At 38.4% G+C, this 18,383-nt stretch overlaps 1 long non-coding RNA gene across 1 annotated transcript; it reads right to left on the bottom strand.

The window, feature by feature from the left end:
* Positions 1 to 1,924: 1,924 nt before the first annotated feature.
* LOC130421142 (uncharacterized) lies at positions 1,925 to 4,982 on the bottom strand. Its single transcript, XR_008906767.1, has 3 exons — positions 4,836 to 4,982; positions 2,264 to 2,378; positions 1,925 to 2,144 (listed from the first exon to the last, which is right to left on the bottom strand). It is a non-coding gene; the product is annotated as an uncharacterized LOC130421142 (long non-coding RNA).
* Between the last annotated feature and the right edge of the window lie 13,401 nt (positions 4,983 to 18,383).

Below are 18,383 nucleotides of genomic sequence, written 5' to 3'. Positions count from 1 at the left end.
AGTCAAAACCCATTTTTTCCTTCTCATTTTTAATCTTGACTGTATTTCTTTTCACTTCGGTTTTTTGCCATTCTTTTTTTGTGGTCTCAGTTGTGTGAAGAGATAATCACATCCCCAAACACACTCGACAGTCTCGTACAGCTCTTTCACTTTCTCAGCACACACACTCACATATTGTGATTGATGGCAAATTTCACATGATTGACATTTTTTTATTTATTGCTAGTGTTTATGGTTTATTTCAAAAGACATTTGTCATCCTGGGCTATTCTTCTGGAGACAGAGTGTACAGCACAAGTGAACACATACACGCAAGCTCACGAAAAACATGCTGTTTTGCTGTCGGGCTACTTTAAAATTGCACTACATTTGAAAATTGAATCGGCCGGTTAATGTACTGGTGTCTTGAAGTGTGGAGAATAAAATTATGGAAGCGTAATTCTGTACATATTTGCAAAGATGGCAGCAGAATTCAGATTGAATAACAGAGACATTCTTTAGACAGTATGTTGGGAGAGAAAAGACATGTGGGCAATTCCATAATAATGTTGACCTTAACATGAAAAAAAAAGGTTTTTAGTAAAGTTTTTTACTATGCTGAGAGTACAGATATCAACATTTTGGTGGTTGAAATACCCATGTGAGGCTTTAAGTTTTCAAAGCATTTGTTTTATCTTTAGTGCATGATTTTTCATAGTCAATGTAAGTGCCATTTTCAGGTTTGTCACATCAATAACGGTTAATACTGGTCACAAATGAACAAATAAAAATTTAATAAAGGAACTATTTGATGTTCTAAGAGGCATCCTCTTTCATTCATTGGGAATTATTGCTTCAGGTTTGTGCATTTTAATTCACAGAAATCCTACAAAGTTTGTTGTCTCCCAAAAACGTGTCCTTTTTGTCACATCCAAAACACCTTTTTTAAAATAGAACTTTTGTTCATAGACTGCTATTTATCTGAAGTCTAGACTATTATCAACAAGGGTTTAGTAAAATATAAACAGATGGTTCAATATATCCATAGCAAATACATTCTCTGAGCATTTTTATGTTAAGTCCATAACGCGTAATTCCCCAAACAATTTCTTTCTGTTGTAGTTCACACAACTAGATCCTTTAGTTTACATGAAATATTGAAAAGAGTTTATAAACTATGAATAAGACATACCAAGCAAAGCTATGAAGCAAATCAGTTGCCATGGCTTTCGAAAAAAACTTTTCTCTGCCTTTCTTTGTTCTGTACATCTTTCCGTTCTTATTTCATTTTTATCAAATGGGCTGTAGTTTGAGACGGACAATGTTTGTAAAATGATGGGTTAACCTCTGGGAAAGAAGACCAGCGGTAAATAGAAAGAAAGATTAAAGAACAATGTTTTATCACCACATAGGACTGCTGCCAGAGGTGTGCGTGTGTGTGTGCGCATCTGCGTGCGAGCGTGTGTGTTTGAAGTGTGTTCTAAAGAGTACGGCAGATTATGTGAAAAGGAGTAGACGAGCTCATTAGAAGCTCGCACTCTCAGAAGCACAGAACGAAGGATCAGAGAGAAGCCACCAACCTCTGTGAACTCCTTCCTCTCATCCATCCCTTCTTTTGTAGTCGTGTCCCCTTCACTTGATTCCCTCTCATCTCCTGCCTCCTTCTGTCTTCTGTCCTTCCTTAGGGACTAAATGATCTCTTCTCGTTTGGTCTCATCTCTTCCCATGTTGTCTCATCTTGTCTCCTCGTTTCTTCTTGTCTCTTTTTCTCACTCGTCTTCTACTCCAACGTGTGTTTTCATTTCGTACGATGTCTCTTCTCAATCTTATTTTGTCTGATCTAGTCTCATTTGGTGTTATCTTTCCCGTTCAGGATTTGACTCTCATGTTGTCGTTCAAAATAGAAATACATCATTTGGTATTATAAATACAGGCGAGAGCGAATCATGGTGGGCATTAAAATCTGAATCAATACTTTTTGAATTCAGACGGAGCAGAAACTATTATATGAGGAAAATATGGGGCTGGCAGACCAATATAGCTTGTGCTCTTGGTCGTAGTTATGATATACGGTTGCTTTTACAGAGAGTGAATGAACTAGACTCGACTCCATATTGTAAGAGTTATCAGCTTTTGGTATGATGGTGTGGCAAATGGCTTTTTTTCTGAAATCAGAAAATTCGAAGGTATGGATTAAGGGAGAACCCTTGTTTTGTAATTTTCTAATAAAAACTAGAAACTCGTAGATAGAGCTTCTGAAAGAAGAACTCATAGAAACACTTACCCATTATTTTAGCTTCATACAGGGATTCAGTCTTTCTTTCTTTCTTCCGTATCATGTATATAAGAACATGTGGACAACACTGTTAAGAGGCATTGGAACATCACCCCTTGCATGCCTAGAAAAAATTACGAATGAACATTTCTGCTCAAGATGAACATTCTTTTTTTCCACCACATAGTTGAGGAGTTTCAGGATATCAATATAAAGACATAACATGTGAAAGTATTTCATCAGACCTTTTGGAGCTTAAAGGTGGGTGCTTGAGGGCTCCCTACAAGTTTTCCATTGAGTGAAGACTGATCCACAGATCTGTAGCTACAAACAGACGTAGCTCGCACGTGACTCAAGGAGTTGTCGTTTGTTAATTCATTGTGTCAGGTCGTGAGGGCTTTTGAAGTTTTTATGGAGCTGCTTTGAAGGTCTGGGTGAATCATTTTCTTATTAATGTTTTATAAGCGGGCCTCAGTTTGAATTTCATGAAAGGAGGAAAATCTGTTTATTACATTTCCTGTTAAAATCAGCCAAGATGGCAATTTGGGAGACTGTAAAAAATTAAATAATAGGTGTTGATTCAGTTGAATGCAGTGAGCTGTCCGAAGGGGATGGTGATTTTTCGAATGAAAATTAAAGATAAAATCCACAATTTTGTTGTTAAAAAAATGCCAAGATCAAATATTTGACACTTAAACGTTTTCCTTTCCTTACTGCGATTCACAACGGCAACTTGAGCTGCCGGCCTTGAATTTGCAGGAAATGTCAGTTTGAAATCGTTGACCCACGCAAAGAAAACCGAAAATGTACACGTAAGCTGCAGTTTTATGCTTCAGGCAGAGATGGCAGCATAGAGGCAAAATATATGAATTGCACTTTAATGAGGTAATAATTTCTTTTTCTATAATATGGCCTGTTGAAGAAGTTTTGTATGAAGTGGATGATGAACAGTTTTGTCTTAAGGCAAAATACACTACAAGACTTTTGCTCAGATTTTGCCCAGATTCTCAGTCTGGATTTGTTGCAGAAAGTCTGTGCCAGTCTGCAGATTTGATCATATAGTGTGTTTCTATCTGAAACTTTCAAAAAGTCTGCAAGTGATGTCTAGTTAAAAAAATCTGCTCCGATTTGAATTCTTTCAGTGTATTCCAGCCATTACCTGTTTTTCTCATTTTATTCCCAATCTAGCTTTTCCATTTTCTACTCTCTTTCTTTCACTCCACTGCCATCACTTTCCTCACCTTCCAACTTTAATTCTCCGGTTCAGTTACTCATTCTTGAGTAAAGGTCCGAGTAACAGTAATTAAGTCCTGTGCTATGATATGAAAGCCTTGCTATAAATACTCCCAGCGTTCACAGTCTGTTTCAGGTCTCCTTAATGAATCTGAGGATGTGCAGAAAGATGACACCATGCTGCATTTGTTCTAGAACGCTCTATCACGTCGAAACCTCTTTTATATGCAAATGTGTCGCGAAATTTCAGAACAGCAAGCCTTAAACATACACAGTTACCACTGCAGTTGAGTTTTTAGGTTGGGAAACATTCTTTACACTGCTTCACTCTGTCTTAAAAGCAAACTAATGGAGAGCCTGAGCTTACTAGAACCATACAATAATTTGAACAGAAAGGAAAAGAGCTCTCAACGTGAACTTAAACACTTCTGAGAAAACCTAAATGCTGGTGAACAGATGGCACTTATAAAAAAATAATTTTAATCGCACTTCACCAATGACCAAATATTCAGCTATTTGAGCAATTATTGGCAAAGGAATTAAACAATAATACACATCATTGCCAAAAGTATGTGGATACCCCCTTTAATTAACAAGCTTGGCAAGGCCACTTAATTTCAGCGAAGACTCTTAAAGGGATAGTTCACCCCCTAAAAAAGAAAATTCTGTTATCCACTCATTCTCTTGACATTTCTAACCTTTATGATACATATATTTTGAAGATATTTTGAAGAACATTGGTAACCGAACAACGGCAATACCCATTCACTTCTATTGTATGGAAGCAAAACCAATGCAAATCAATGGGTTAATGGGGAATGACAAGAGGGTGGACTGTAGAAATGATGACAGAATTTAAATTTTTGGGTGAATGTAATCATATGGAGATTCCAAGCATGAAAAAAGTTTACTTGAAGAATCTTAACTTCTAGCTGTTGCTGGTCAAGCACAAAGCCAAAGTTCTAGATCATGCCAACAAGTAGACACATCTCAGACAGAAGGCTGGCCAACACACACTTCTGCCCAGTAATTGTCATGCAACTTACGAGTTTTTAATAAATATGGCAAAACATGGTGGGTTTGCATCATATCTACCACAGCTTTAAGTGATCCGTAGGAAATCTCGGAAGTGTCCTCATCACAAAACGAACCCCTAGGAACAATTGCACATCTCCAAAGTTACCCAAGATTCTTTCTACCGTGGGTATGTCCTCTCGTGTGTTCTACCCAGCGGTCCTGTGCCTATATGTTCCCACTATTTCCTTTAGCCAGTGATGGTTTCCTCCCGGTCTAGCTAAAGCAAAGTAGCGGAAATGTCAAACATGGGCAGGTAATTAATTTCTCTTACCTTGCCAAGAATGTCTAGTAGCCTGGAAGAGAAAACCACAGACCATAGATGATCAAAGCCATTGAGCTTTGAGAGACTGCTATGGCTCCACCGGAGGACTCCAGGGGAGAGTGAGAGCTCTGTCAGAACCCTGGAGAGCTCCACCGGATAGATGGAAACCTGCAGGCAGACACATACCAATATATCTTACCAAAGGGCCCTTTTTAAATTAAGTCTCCAGAGGAGCACATGCCAACAGACCCAGAAAGGGTTGACCTCACGGCCTAGCTTTTCTCCTAGCATTCATAATGCATCGCTCATGAGTCTTGCAACAGGCATGACAGCAAAGTCTGACTAAAGGAATACATGAGTCACTTCTACACACATGGATCCGTGAATGGCTAGTCGTATGCAAGGTCAACACTAAACATGATAAAGACAGAAATTCAGTAGGCATCCCAAAAGTAAAACTATATGCGAAATCAAATAATTCAAAGACACAACCTCGCTCTACATGATGATCAAAGAACACTGCTGATGGATAAATGTCTGTACTTCATCTACCAGATTATAATGTTGATGTAGTTTCAAGACCGGAACTACCTTCCTCAACTCCAGTACATTTGTGAAGTATTTACTAGTTTCATCCAAAATGAAAATTCTTTATTTAATCACCCCTTTGTCATTCCAAACCTGGATGAATTTCTTCTGTACTACACTACATAAAGTGCTTTGACGAATGTTGGTAACCGAACAACTTTGGACTCCATTGACTTCCATTATGGACACAAAACTGTGAGATTATTCAAAACATCTTCGTTTGAGTTCTTCAGAAGAAAGAGTCATATGCATTTGAATGACATGATGGTGAATAAATAATGATGGAAATATTATTTTTGGGTGAACAATCCCTTTTCTTGACACGCCCTTTAAAGAACACAATAGTTAGAGCAAGATGATGGAAACAGCAGGGCTCAGCGCAATGCCCGAAGGACATCTATCTAAAGAACAGTAAACAGCAGTGGTGATAGATATGTTACTCACAAAGAACAGTAATATCAGGTTGACCGAATAAGTTTGAAAAAGACCAAAATTTGAAGAAGGAAACAAAACAAAAACATGACAAGTCAAGGCTGGACAAATGGCTCCACCATATCTCTAGAACAACAATGGTGATGTTGATCCAGAGGAAGCTGTATCCTGGGAATGGCTAAATCTTTAAGCTCCGAGGCCTCTAGGAAAGGACCTGAAGAATTGAGAGAACACTATATGTAAATATGCGTGTGTACACACATGGATTACACAGGATTAGACTACTGGATCAGAACCACTGACTCAGGAGAAATGTGTGTATTTCAAAGCTCGCTGTAGCAGTGGTTCATTCTATCACGCTGTTTCACACACACTAGAGTAAGGGTCACTTGCTCTTCCACCACATTGCCCTCGTACCGTAGACCTCAACGATCAATAGTAAACAATGTCTTTAAAGGCCTCTCAGTGGCCTACCTCTGCGAGTGTGTGTGTTTGTGAGATGGAGATCTTGCACACATTTCATTTGTTTTGCTGTACTTCAGCTTGTCCAAGACATGAGTAATGCAACTTTTGGGCACTTTCAGTTAGTTTACGCCTAAAAACATGTATCCCAAGAGTAGGGCTGCATGATAGTTTGTTAATAAACCATAAGCACTTTACGACGATTTTTGGTGCAGTTGTTCAGTGAAGTACGGTTAAATCCTGCTGCAACTGAAAGCCAGAGGGCGCTGTAGCGCAGAAACTCCAAATTTGTGCAGGAGAAGTAAAACCACACGCATCTTCAGAAAATGCTTCCTTGAAACTTTCTGTCAATGTTTTTCTAGCCTTCTCGGGTAGTTTCTTGATAATAAAGTAAATTTATAATGATGATGTTTGACGGGTTTTGCTTTCTTAAAGTCCCAGTGAAATTAAAAATGACAATTCTTCTTTTTTCATGAAATATTTCAGGGTTTATAGTAAATAGCATATCAAGATTAAATTTTCTTTTAAATACATGTACCCTCATAATCTTCAATTAAAATTTGAAACTGCACTTGCACCCTGAAATAAGGTAATTTCGACGGCTTTGGCGGAGCAACCGTTAACTCCTCCCCTTCAACTGTCAGTCTACTCCCAGTTTCATTTCAAAATCAATGCAACAGCTGAAGCCACGCTCACTTATTTTCTCCTTTGAAATTCCTTTTCTGCCGGAAATGTGTCAAAATAAAAACGCTCACAACTTCCGGTTCACGGGGACTTTAAATGCACAAAATAAGCGACTCGAACTCATAGTGATTTCATATCTGGCAGCACTTACTACTACTCAAAGAGCTATCCTTCACAAACAAGCTCTGCATAAACACATAATCACAACCATCCCAATATCATAATCGCACAAGACGGGTCGATTTACGCATAATTCAGTGAAAATTGCAAATAAAATTGCAGCCCTACCCAATATATCTGCCAAGATCTTTCAATCATGTTTCATCTAGTCATTAAAGAATATGTGGAGTATAAACATTATAAACACAGCCTCAGCTGGCCTATTTAATTATTCACCCAAGCCACAATGCACATCGCTTCCATATATCTTAATTATTAACGTCACTAATGAATTTTTAAAAGACATCTCACAGTCTGAGGCCTCTGTGATCTTGCGTCCTGGTGACAGTCTCCGAGCTAGCGTGTCATCAACCTGCGCCAACAAACAGGAGTATATGCCAACGCTCTTCAAAGAGATGCTTTATTAAAAGAGTAATCACCAAAAAGAGAAGTGCCAGCCAGGAATTGAGGGAGGAAAAAAAGCGAGGGCACTCATAACAAAGCAATGAAAGACAGCCGAGGAAGTGAGTTGTCAATGGCCCTGTCGAGTGCGAGTGATGTGTTCGGAGCGCGTGTATGGCTGTGTGTGCGTGCGTGTGATCTTGGAGGACCTCACACCTTCACGTTCGTTTGATTCTTCGGTACGAGAGTAGGTGACCTGGCATTTCCGTGACTTTTAGAGGTGAGAGCGGCGCGACACGTTGCTCTTTGCCTCAAACTGCTTTCAGGCTCCTCATCCCTTGCTTTTTCCTATGCATCTCACGATATGCTATATATAATGCAGTTGTTATTTCTGCGAAAGATACAGGTCATATTTTTTTCTTTATTTGAAAGCATATGGCAATGTTTGGATAATCCAGGGAATTAAATATCTTACAAATGTAACATGCATAATGATTTGACTTTTTTCCCCCCATTCATTTGGTACTTGATACACAAAATCATCTGCTTCACATAATGCAAACAGGTGAGTTTAGAACAGTACTAACTTATACTAGTTTTTAATGTAACACTTTAAAGGAGAGGTTGTTCGAATGGTTTCACTAGTTTGTGAAGTTTCACTAGAAACCATTCACTAGAAATAAGTCTCTTGTGTCCCCAGAGTGTGTTTGTGAAGTTCTAGCTCAAAAAACACCACAAATCTTTTAATATACCATGCGCACTTTTGCATGTGAGGAGAAACGTGCCGTTTTGGTGTGTGTGTCTGTTTAAATGCAAGAGAGCTGCTATTCTCCGCCCCTTTTTCATCAGAAACTGTGCAGTGAGGCTGTGCTTCCAGCGACAAAACATTAAAGTATGGTCACATAAAGCAGCAAGAAACAAGGTCTCGTCTTTGAACACCAAACGCATTGTTTCCGATAAGCACACCGGTTTCCCCCGGGGCCATTCGCGAAGCCAGTCCGGTCACGACCACATTAGGGCGAGAAAACCGCGTTGCGTGTTTACAAACCAAACACACAGTTTTCTGAAGTGAAGATACTCCAGACAAACGAATCGCTATTTCTCCAAGTCAAATTTATGTTACACAGGACAATCCCGTCGCATGTTAACAAGCCAAAGACATCGCATTCTAACAGTGAACAGACAAACGTGTCATAGTGACATTTTATCTACTTTAAGTTGCCGCAGGTCCCTGGGGTGTTACAATACCTGTACTTAAAATGTCTTTATTTGTAGATTTCCCTCCCTCAGTGTGGATGATTTCCATTGAAAACTAAATAAATCCATTGCCCTCTGTCTCCCGTGAGTCTGGGAACATTGTTCTGTGCAGCCAACAACATAACAGTTCATAAGCTTTGCTACTTTTGCCATGGTGTTGGAACTTCACACATGTGAATACAACAATGGCGGTGGCGCAATGGGTGGACACGTTCAGAACAAGAGGAGGAAATATTATAATAAGAACGGGTACTTACGTCAGTAAGAGCGCAATTTTTGAAGCGCTCGTTTTCTCAAAGGCTTGCAGAGATATGCTTACATAAAATAAGTTAATGATTTGTCTTTTCCACATTTTCTGAGTTGACAGATGCATAAGAGACCAGATTTTAGCATTTAGACATGTAAAAAGTCTGTTTTTCATGAAATGTCCCCTTTAAAATTCTGTTCCGTAGCATTGCTGGTAGCTACAGTTGTGTTTGGTTAATTTAGTCCCACCAAAGGGTGTTCTTTAAAGGGATAGTTCACCCAAAAATTAAAAGAATGTCATCATTTATTTACCCTCTTGTCATTTAATACCTGTATGACTTTCTTTCTTATGCAGAACAGAAGATATTTTGAAGAATGTTGGTAGTGGAACAATGGCGATACCCATTGACTTTCATTGGTTTTTGTCTGTTTAATAGAAGTGAATGGGTAACGCCATTGTTCGTTTACCAATATCCTTCAAAATATCTTCTTTGTGTTCAGCAGAAGATACAGGTTTGAAATACCAAGAGGGTGAGTAAATGATGACAGAGTTAACTTTGGTCACTTTGCCTAAAATCGTTCAACCCAGAGATGGTTATAGAAACAAAAAATGTTCTGGTGCAATGTATTTTTTCATGTAGCACCCATGCTTAAGTGAAGACTTGATTTGATATATAATTCATATACATGCTTATCTTGACTCGTTTGGGACACGTCTTACCCCTGTTCCCTGAAAATAGGCATACAGATGTGCCAGTTTACCCATTTCAATTGTTGTAATGTACATACTGTCAAACCACCCGACCCAACCTTCTGCACTTTACCTCCCGCCTGTTTTCTCTTTAGCATCTTTTTCCTCAGTCTTCTTCGTTCTTACCAACACAGGTTGCTATTTGGACCCAGAGAGAAAAGTGTCCAAAGATTAGATGTGATTGGTCTGCACTCTCTCGCTTTCATTCCTCTAAAAAAATAAATGCTTTCGTTCCCTTTTCTCTTTACAAAAGAATGAAGAAAATCTCCTCGTTCTCCCTGGCGTTCTCCGAGGCAGACGGCTCTCTGTCCGCTGGCATTTTGATCACGCACGGAAAAGAGAAGCCAGCCCAATTATCAGCTCTGCCGGTCTTTATGGAGCTATTGACCTCCATCCTCCGTGTATTTCTGCATTTAATTTAACCCGCTCGAAGAGCCCCGTGCTAATTAGATGCATTTCAAAGAAACGATTCGGGGGAAAGCGTCAGGCAGAGGAACGACTTGGAGGAAGAGGCAGATAGATGAATAGATGCTGAAGAGCGAGAATGTTCGACAGATCGACAGATTGAGAGAGAGAAAGAAAGCAGAAGGCTGAGGCTATGAGAGAGAGAGACAAACATTATCTTAACGGCTGGAGACTGGACCCCGTCGGCACATTTTAACAGGATTAAAAATTATAGCGTTTTCGCTCCCAGTGCGAAGGTGAGAGAGCAGGCGCCTATTTCATGCACTATATGGCAAAATGTGAAAGTATGTTTCAGAAGTCACAATGTGACTCAAAAAGTTGGTGTTTTTTTAAACATTTTTTTTTAAATAAAGTCTTGAACCACACTGTTTGTGCTACTTACAGTTTATGAATTATACCTCAAAGCATGTTTTAAGCACTTTTTAAAGGGAATGTTTACGCAAGCTGTTCCAAATTTGTATTATTGTATTTGTTCTGATGAACACAGAGAAAGATATTTGTAAGAATGCTTGTTACCAAACAGTTCTTGGCCACCATTGACTACGAAAGTAGGAAAAACTGCTGCATAAAGTACATTTATTTGTTCTGCTGAACACAAAAGAAGATATTTTGAAGAATGTAGGAAAGCAAACACTTCTTTGGCACTCTTGACTAGCATTGTCTTATTTCCTACTATGGTAGACAATGGACTTTTCGAAGGACCCCCACATTTTCAGTTTGTTTAGGAAGTAACTACCTAGTATTGTGTTAGAAACCACTCCGAATACAATTGCAACATGCTATAACAACTCAGAATCAACAACTGCAAAACAAACGTCTGAAGATGCATTACTGCAGCAAGCGTAGCATCAAAAAGCCCCTCTCACATTTGTATAACTTTGTCATTGAAGCTATGTTTGCTGTGCATATCTCTTTCATCATTTACTCTCTCTCATGTCAAACCTGTTTGACTTTCTTATGCAGAACACAAAGGATGATATTTTGAAGCACACCGCTAACCGAACAACATGGGCCACCATTGACTTCCATCGCAAAACCAATGAGACATTTTTCAAAATATCTTCTTTTGTGTTCTGCAGGGGGAAAAAGTCATACAAGTTTTTAAGGACATGAGAGTAAATAAGTGAATTGTGAAATTGTTTGTGTGAACTATCCCTTTAAGGCTCAGGTATAGAGGAAGCTCCTGCTTTTTTCGAGTGTGTACCTGCATGTGTGTCTCAGCTTCTACACGAGTGTGTGAAATCGTTGATGTTACAGAAGTGAACTGACACACAAGACTTGGTGACATTATCTGTGTGTAGTCATGGAAGACAAAACATCAAAGCAGAGTGCACAACCCTAACACACACACACACGCAAACCAGAAAATGCGTAACTAACGCAGTGGCAGCTGAAGTGAGACCTGATCTGGTGAGAAGCTTACAAACAATTCACCACGGGACATGCCGCTAAGGGTCTGAAGAGCAATGAACTGAACCAGAGAGAGAAACTGGAAAAAAACAAAAACAGGAAGAGAGGAGGGGAGGAAATTGAGAATAGGAGAAAGATGTGATAATTAACAATACACATAAATGATCATTCTTGGCTGCACCGGGTCCCAAACTAAAAATGCTTATTTTAAATTAGTCTATCTGGAACTCTCAGTTTAATTGATGCTTCTTTTTTGCTATTTATGTTATGAGCTTTCAATTGGTCTGTATTGAAATGAAAGACTATTGTATAAAAGAATGTAGCGTGTTCATCAATGCAATGTAGTCTTTAAACAAATTTTTACATCAGTTTATACAAATAGCCTAACATCAGTCTAAAAATAGCGTGTGCATGTTGGTGGTGAGGTTGACACTGTTACACATACTCTGTCCATTCAAGTGCTGCTACAAACACCATTATGATTACAAATATTTCAGGATCCACCTCATTCTGACACACACTTATGCTTTGTGTGACACTTCTCTGGTAAGCCTCTTAGCCCAGTGCTGTTTCACTACACTTTGTTTTGGAGTGTGTGTTATTTGGTGTCTCTAAACAAGATTAACAGGGCAAAGGCGTTTCTTAAAGTTCAAACACGCACACACAGATGCACACGGGGGTGAATGTTCATCTTCAGAACAGCAAAACAATAATCATCGCATTTGATTATTTAAAGGTGAACTGTGTAAGTAACAGAGACCACTATTGGCGTAGTTGGAAATTGCAACCTAAAGCTCCGCCACCATCCTCTCCCTTCTATTAGAGTAGCTACGGTTGCCGTCACAGGACAAAAGGGTTCAATAAATGATAGCGGCCACTATCGGTGGTGTTGATAATTGCAATCTACATCTCACAGGCGAACAACACACTGAAGTTACGGACACAGGACAGAGATGTCGTCGTCTGAGACAGCAGAGAGTAACCTTTGCAAATCAAGTGACGAGGTTTATTTACAAAGAAAAACAAATTAATTAAATTGACTTAATTCATTATTTACTCTAATCGTTATATATATAAAATTATTGTTACTTGTATAACATTGTGTCAGTGATGTATTCGCTTATTTTGCATAGCATTTTTTGGCACGGTAACTTGGTTCGTAACATACAGCCTATTTAAACCGCTTGCTAATGCTAAAGTAAGGCATCACCCCAATTGATCAATTGTATCTTCTCAAATCTTCGTTGACACTGAATTACTGATAAACTATGCAACTTGGAAGTTTGGATTTTATCCTATCAATTATTAAATTACACATTTGTATGCACAGAAGCTAAGCAGTATTATAATATAATTTACACCCGATGTATGCAAATTATGATTGTAAAAATGATTTCTAACTTGATTTGCACACGGCCATGCAAAAAGGAATTATAGTACAATAACAAAGTGCTAAAAACAAGAAAAACTCACCTGATGCTCATGCTCATCTTTTAGCTAACACTTCAAACAAACACTTCACTTATATAGCGGAAATTAGACAAACTTACCGGTCCAGCAGAAAGCTTGCAACTTCGGCGTCGCTTGGCAAACCCTTTTCCTGCTTTAGTGCCCTCCATTTGGGAAAAGCCATGCCGATGTTTATTCGGGTTTTCTGCCGTTTTTTGTCTCGACTTCGCCTTGCTGCGTCGTATTTTCTCTTTTTTGAACGAACAGATTGACGCTCTAACGGCTCTTGTGCGGAGTATGTGTGGTCCGCCATTAGCGCAAATTTTGCTTCTTACTGCAACAAAGAACCGTTTATATTTCTACTAAAAAACACGACAAGTAAATGCTGTTATTGTTCTTCCTCTTCTTCTGCTAATCCTTCTATGTAGTCGCTTTGAAGCTGCCCCAAAAAACAGCCGAAGAAGAAGAACATATTCTCGCGCATCCTTCGTTTTACGAAACGCGCTCAGTTTGTCCGTGTAGTGCTACTATAGAAACATGGCTGTGCACATTAATAAATTACATGTAAGGGTGTGCCCGCGGTGTATATACATAAAATGGCTCATTGTAAGGTAATATAAACATTTCGTTTCATTTTGTAAGGTATTTCTTCACCACTCACAACATAGTTTTGTATTATATATTACATTTAGGTGAATAAATCCTTCAAAATCCTACACATTGTACCTTTAAATACTCTTTCTTAGATAAACATGTTGGTATTTGTATTCATATTTAATATTTGGGTTTCCACGATGTGAGCTAAATCTTAAAGCGGCCCTGCAACGGTGTGTCATGCATTCTGACTTCTTTACAATGTTAAACGTGCGGTCTTCTCATGCTTAACATGCTCAACTTGTCAAAAACACGTTGGGCATATTACGTAGTATTTCTGTGCTCAATACACTCCCCCAGCGATCGTACAGGTTTCGGAAAGTTTTGTTCGAACATATAAAACTGTTTTGTAACAACTTTTCTCAGTTCCTTTACTGGACAATTCTCCAGTAAAAGCATGCGGCGCAACCACAGGAGATCAGTGTAAGGAGCATGCGCAGACGTCACTTTCACTTGTAAGCAGTAGAGAGGTGTTCAGGTGTTTGTTTGTTTACTGCATTTGGCTGATGAATGTTATATAAACTGTGGATATAGCCTGGATTTGGAGATTGTTTGAAAATGTGTATGGAGACCCAGCGCTAAAAGGTGCCAGACATGAACCGAATGCGGTGAGTGAAACTGATGTCTTTGTTTTGTTGACAATGGGTGCACACGTGCTTTGGTTAGCCACCTGCTTAAATACAAAAGCATAGTGATACTTAGGCAGTAATGCCTATGTAATGTGGTCAGCTTTTACAAATCAGGCATTTTAAAACAGCTTAGAATGCGGCTAAACCAATCAGAATCAAGGACCAGAAATGACCGTTTTATAATTTAAATTAAGGCTCAATTGGATTATTAACTATTTTCTAATGGTTATGTAATGTGAAAGTCATTTTCAGAAATGTTCTGCCTTATTTCAAGTTGCTCTTTAATACTTCTGGAATTCTGATTGGCCAATCGCATCTTTCCACGGGATGACACTACCAGATAAAAAACGCTCAAGACATATAACACATGGTAACCCGGATGCTTCAAATCATTTTGACAGAGACAGTTTAATTTTTCAACAAAAATTAAATAAATATGTCACGGTTTTGTTATGTTTTGGTTATGTTCTGTGTGCCTGTTCCCTCATTAGTTTCCTTGGTTTGTAATTATTCCTGCACCTGTTCATGTTTCCCTTGATTATGTTTTCCTATGTTTTTGAGCCCTGTCTGTTCCTCGGTTTATTTTCCGGTATTGTATTTTGATTACGTGTGTTTTTTGTTCCTGTGTTTCTCCTGTGGATCTATCATTAAAATAACCGTTGTGTTATTCTACTCCGTTCACGTGGTTTAAAAAACATAACTACAAATACAAAGTTCAACTATAAAAAGTTGCTTGCTGGTGATCTGCTGTATTTCGTGAGGCCTTTGGGGAAATGCGGAGTTGAGAATTATCAGCATAGCTGTGAAAACTTACTCTGTGTCTCTTAATTATACCTCCTAGAGGTAGCATGTATAGTGTGAAGAACAGAGGCCCTAAGACTGAACCCTGTGGCACGCCGTACTGACTAGTGTTTTGCGTGACACCTCATTGTTTATTGCTACAAAACGGTTAAATGGGTATGAATGAAACCATTTAAATGCTATTCCACTAAGTCATCTTAGTCCATTCCTTCATAGATAATTTCTCCAGATCCTTAAAATGTTGGTCCTCCCTCTTCTTCAGTTCATATCACTCATTTTCTATAGGTTTCGGGTCAGGGAACTGGGATGGCTGTGGCAGGATCTTGATTTTGTGTTCGGTCACCCATTTATATTGATGTTTATTTTGAACCAATATTTTGCTGGTGGACGATCTAACCAGGACCCATTAAAATATTTCTAGCAGTGCAAGTCAGGTTTAGATTTTTTTACTTGTTGGTATTTGATATAAAACATGATGACATGTATCTTGTGTTATTGGTGCCAAAAAAAATATTTTTCATTCCATATGGCCATAGACCCCAGTCCTGGTTGAAGTTCTATTATGGCAGCTTAATATGGTGCAGTTTATTTTTGCATAAGAGCAGAAGATTTGTGTCTTGAACAGTGTCCCAAACAACTTGTGGTGATGGAGGTGCAGTTTTCCTTTATTCTTATTAAATGCTTTCTGACCCCGAAATTCAACTGATTACTGCAATTTTCCACCTGTGCTCTTTGAAGAGTCTTTGGCCACTCAAGTTATTCTCCTAGTTGTGCATTGAGACAATATAGACAAATATCCTGTTTCAAGCTGATTTTCAACATCTTCAGTCCATTAAAACTTCTTGATCATTGCCCTGATTTATTGTTTTAACTTTTTCCTTAAAGCCATTTTGAATATTGTGTAGCTAAACAGAACTATAGTGCACATCAGAACTTTATTCTTTAGTTTTTTTCCATTTTGATAAATGATTAAGGGGAGTTGGGCTTTGTGTCACTTATACTTCTTCTCCTGTGCAACAAGAAGTCATAACTGGACGACCTCATGTTTCTAGTCACCTTGGTGTGCCAAGAAAATGGGAATATACTTGGGAGGTTTTTACTCATAAGGGTGTATTAGAGAGAAAAAAATAATGAAATGTTGGAATATTGTATAATTTTTTATAATCTTTTATAATAAAAGATCAAAAGGAGAAATAATGCAGATTTATTTTTACAGCCTTCTTTGCTCATATTTACCAAGGGTGCCAATAATGGTGAGCAGGACTGTATGCTTTAGGGAAATATCCTAATGACAGAGATGAGTTATTAATAAGAAGCAGAGGATCTATCATTTCAGGGAGCATCTCTTTCAATAAACTAGTAGGTATAGGGTCTAGCATGCATGTTGTTGATTTAGATGATCTAATGATTTTAGACAATTCATCCTGACCTACTGCAGAGAATAATTGCAGTTGCTCCTTTGGGAAGCTGATAATAATAGTCTGATCAGCTTGTGTCGCCACTTGTTGCTAAGCTGCATATTTTCTCTAATATTATATTTTTTTCTTGGAAAGATGTTAAAAAAAGTCGTCACTAATATACTGATGTCCAACATCGGAAGACACTGATGATACTTTTTTTGTTAATTTAGCCACTGTGTTTAATAAAAACCGAGGGTTGTACTGATTGTCTTCTATTATTGATAAAAAGGCAGATCTTGACGTTTTTTGGGCTTTGCTGTATGTTAAGAAAGTGTCCTTCCATGCTTTGCGAAATACTTCTATTTTTGTTTTCTAGAAGTTACGCTCCATTTTCCGGTCTGCTCTCCTAAGAGCATACGTGTGCTCATTAGGGCATGGTGTTAGACTGCTATCTTTAATTTTCTTTAGGCGCAGAGGAGCAACTGTGTTTAGTGTTTCGGAGAAGACAGAGTTAAGATTTCTTAGGGTATCAGAATTAAGAAAATTCAGGCAGAATATAGATAAGCGAGTCTTTAGTATGAGTTCTACTGTATTTGTAAAATATAGGTGGATTTGCAGCTATCATGTTTCATGTCATGTCTAACATGTAGTGTGTGTGTGCGGCCTTGAAATTTTAGCATGTCTATGTTATTAAGAATAAATGCTTCATGAGACATTCACCGTTACTTGTGTGCATGCTTCAAACGAATTGTTTATGCGTATATATGCAACCATGCATACGTTTAAAGGGGGTAGAAACGTGACAGTTTCAAAATAACCCCTATCCCCTTTAAATATAATCCTCAACTACACTTAGCTTTTATTTATGTAGCTGTTTTTAAATTTTCACTGTTACAAAGCAGCTGTACATGATAACATGTTAACTATTAGCAATCCGTTAAATATCATACACGTACTGACACACTCTAACGCACACCAAACACAAACAGACACACACACTTTCAATTCCTATATGGGGAATAATAATGCACACAAAATTAAATTTAAGAATAATATAAACAAGTATAAAATTCTAAAACTGATGTCAGCAACCCCCCACCCCCCCCCCCCGCCGAGCAAAATGACTGCAGACAGTTTGCAAACTGTGGCGAGGAACCCAAAACTCAAGGGGAGAAATGTTCAAGGGGTGCCAGTTCTCATATTGTACTTCGGCTGCATCTCTACAAGCTCAAAGGTGCTTGCACAACTAGGCTGAATAATAAAGAAAATAAATAAAAGAGGTAAAAGATAGATTTAATATTATCTTAATAATCTAATTGCTAGTTGTAGTTGCAATTTTGTTGTGTAGTGAGGACATTTCAGGTCCCGCCTAACTCTTTCAGCTTCACCCATTTTGACTGGTTACAGACTTCAGAAAAATTAGAAAAGACAATTGTACCGTTGTACAAGTTATAGAAGTGTTCCTGGTTGCGGTTGATCTAAATAATGCAGCCTAATAATCCCTTACAGGATTTGTATTATAGAAGTGTTGTGTAGGGCCTGTGTAAGGTTAAAGAGATGCATCTTTAATCTAGATTTTAACTGTGTCGGACTCCTGCACACTATGTGGAAGAGTTTGGGCGCTTGGTTGCAAAAGGATCTACCTCCTGTATTCGATTTGGAAACTCTAGATAATACTAACTGTCCAGTTGTGTCAAAAGCGGCACTAAGATCTAACAGCACAAGTAATGAGATGCAGCCACGATCAGATGCCAAAAGCAAATCATTT

Source organism: Triplophysa dalaica, chromosome 5 (genome assembly GCF_015846415.1).
Source record: "Triplophysa dalaica isolate WHDGS20190420 chromosome 5, ASM1584641v1, whole genome shotgun sequence".
Classification (NCBI taxonomy): domain Eukaryota; kingdom Metazoa; phylum Chordata; class Actinopteri; order Cypriniformes; family Nemacheilidae; genus Triplophysa; species Triplophysa dalaica.
Note: the sequence above shows the minus strand (reverse complement) of the source record. Positions and strands in the feature narration are given on the sequence as shown.